Raw genomic sequence first — 3,296 nt, forward strand, 5'->3', positions numbered from 1 at the left:
TGCCCCCCCCCCCCAAGGCTTGAACTCTCACCTCTACTCCAGTGGGGCTGCCCAGGAGCCTCATTTCCCAGCCTTACACGTTGGCAGGCAAGGGTAGGCTGGGTCCAGGGGAGCAGGAGCTCGGCACTTGTCAAAACACAGCCTCCAGAAGTGTGAAGGCCCCATCCCAGTGGGAGGGCGTGTGGGCCTTGCCGCCTGGAGAACTCATTAACTGGGGCAGCTCCCAAATGAACCAACCGGAGAGGCTGGCCACGATAAGGAGATCAAAGGGGAGAGGGACAGGCTTGGGGACAGTGAAGAGGGAGGGCGGCTGATGGCTACTCTGTTGGGGTCCCTGTCCCCCCCACGTGGCTCCAGCAGGCCTGGAGACCACAGCCTACACCAGCTGGGCCCCTGTGGGGGCTTCCCAGAGACCAGGGGAAACAGGTGAGGGAGGGGCTCCACGTGGCATTTCCAAATTGTCAGCCTCAAGGCTGAAGATCCAGGGATGGGGTTGGGGCTGGAGCCCTCCCATCTGCCTGCCTTTCCCAACCTGCTGTCCCACCGCCTCTCCAGCCATCTTGGTAGGTTGTTTCCTTCATCCTTGTCCCTTGTCTTTTTAATCCTCCTCAGCCTTGACACCAGAGGTCTTCTCATGTTCCACTCATGGTGTCCTCTCCTGCTTTAAATCTCTCCATGGCTCCATGTCCAGGATTAATGTTAACTGTTAGGTTTCAGATGAGGAATCTTAAGTATTATGTTTTCAACATAAAAAAATGCACCTCCCACACATATGGTCTCTTTTCCAAATATGTACAGTTGATTTTGTGCTTAATAAAATACAAATTCATGTAAAAGCATTGTTGACAAAAAGCTAGTTAAGACAGTTTCCTCTGGGGCAGGCCATTGGAAGCTGCAAAGGCAGTCTAATAAAGAGACTTGTTATGCCCTCTGTACCTAGTGATATGACTATATACACTTATTATATTCTTACATAAACATAAACAATAAAACATGAGTGCTGGGCCACTCTGAATTTTCTCAATTATTGGCCATAATAATTGAGGGGGGTACATTCAGAGGATTGGCAGTCCTTGAATAACAGGGTGCTCAGAGCCTACGGAGATCTCACCTCTCAAGCCCACGTGGTCTTTTCTCTGCACCCCCTCCCACCCCAGCACACCACACACTGCCAATTCCCAGCTGCCTATTCCCTCAGCCTAGTGTCATCCAAGAGGCCCAATCTCTGGGTTCCAGAGCCAGGTTTTGATCAGAGACTCAGGAAGACATCCATCTGCCAGGATCCACAAAGGGTAGACCCTGCTGACAGCTGCAAGCTGAAGAGGGGCCTCCTGGACCAGGCACTCCTAGGAAGTGGATGGGCCTCAGAACTGTGCAGAGGGAGTGGACTCTTGCCTTCTTCCTCCCCAAGGGAGGTTGATACTGTTTCTCCTCCATGTGGTTGTGGGCCTGAGCATTCTGTGCCTGCTGTGACAGACCACTGGGGAGGGATGTAGAAGATACCAAGGGTAACAGGAGACAGAGAGACAAGGGGAGGGGATGGTGTCCACAGAGATGCCCAGGAAATAGGCATCAAGCCACTTGACCTTCATTGCTACAGTCTAGTTTGCCCATCTGTCTCATGGAACTGGAAGCCATAGAGGATGCAAAGCATCAGACCCTAGATACCATTCCTCTTAAAGGAACAGGCAAAGACATATTGTCAGACACCAGGTACTAACTAGGTGGAGAGTAGATAGCCATGCATGAAGTACTATAGGACAAGTGTGCAAACTCAACCCATAGGGACAGATGGGCAAGGTAGATCCTTGGAGACTTTTTATGTGGGCAATCATTCTTACTATATGTAAATACGGAAGGTTTTATTTTTTCCCCTCCAATCTAAATTTATTTTCCTTTCCTTCTAGACTCTCCACTCCACCAAAACAATGTTGAAGTGGTGTTGTAAGAGCAGACACTGTTCCCCATATTAGGGAGAAAGATTTCAGTCTTTCACTATTTAGTACAATGCTATGTGTAGGTTCTTTGTAGATGCCTTTTTTAAAACATGTTTTTTTTAGTTGTTGACAGACCTTTATTTATTTATATATGGTACTGAGACTCAAACCCAGTGCCTCACACATGCCAGGCAAGTGCACTACTGAGAAGCCACAGCTCTAGCCCCTTGTAGATGCCTTTTATCAGGCTGAGGAAGTTCCTCTCCATCCCTAGTTCGCTGGAATGTTTTATTACAAAGGGGTATTGAATTTTGTCAAATGCTTTTTCTGCAACATTTCCATTCGCATTTCATTGGCAAACCCATCATACCTCCTCCAAAGCGGCAGAACATCAGCAAAATAGGACAGTGGTGGCGGTGGCGCTGTGGCAACTGACCAAGCTCCTGATCCTGCCAGGCTGGGGTGTCCTGGGGGAAGGGGCAGCAGGCTCACCCCTTCTCTACTCAAATGGTCCTGCAACCTCCCCTGATTCTGCCAGCTTGCTGGGTTTGCTTGCAGTTGCTTCTTCAAAGTGCCCCTATGAAGGGACAGCCACCTAGGGACAGCCACCACCAAGGGACAGCCACCCAGGTCCAGCCTGTCTCTGAGGAGGAAGAGAGTACAGTTATCCCCACCTCCGGAGGAAATCAGGGCCCCACTTCTCTTGGTCCCTACTTTATTCCACAGTCCGCTGGTGCATCCTGAGGGGATCCCATTATACAAACTGGAATCAAAAATGCAAGAAAATTAAGAATTTGCACAAGGTCCCCAATAGATGAAGGTGGGCCTCAAACCTAGGAACTGGACTTTCAGTTCTCTGATTCTTCCCCATCCCCTTTCCTTTAATCCGCAGAGAAGGGTTATAGAAGACAACAAGGGCAGCAGGCGATAGAGAGACAAGGGGAGGGGATGGTGTCGGCGGAGATGCCCAGGCAGTGGGCATCAAGCCTATTCAACGCCTCGGGTACCACCAGCCACGGGGCATGTCACAGGCAGGAGGCCCAAGTCAGAGCCCAGGTGGGGTGAACCAGGCACAGTTAAGGGGCAAGCACCTTGGCCCCACTCTCTGCTGGTTCAAAGAGCGGCCCCGCCCCCTCCAGACCCCAAGCCAGCTTTGATGTGCAGATGCGCTGGAAGGGGCCACTTCACACCTCGGGCTTGGGATAAAGCTGCCGCCAGCCTCAGACGCGCCTCCGCCGTCATGGCCCATTCCCTGTGCCCGTCCCTCTCGCTCTCCGAAACCTGGTTACGGTCCACAGACTGCGCCCCTGCCCGGCCGCTGCCGCCTTCTGACAGGGGCAGCGGCTGTTCCCCTGCCTC

Source organism: Marmota marmota, unplaced genomic scaffold (genome assembly GCF_001458135.2).
Source record: "Marmota marmota marmota unplaced genomic scaffold, marMar, whole genome shotgun sequence".
NCBI classification, from domain to species: domain Eukaryota; kingdom Metazoa; phylum Chordata; class Mammalia; order Rodentia; family Sciuridae; genus Marmota; species Marmota marmota.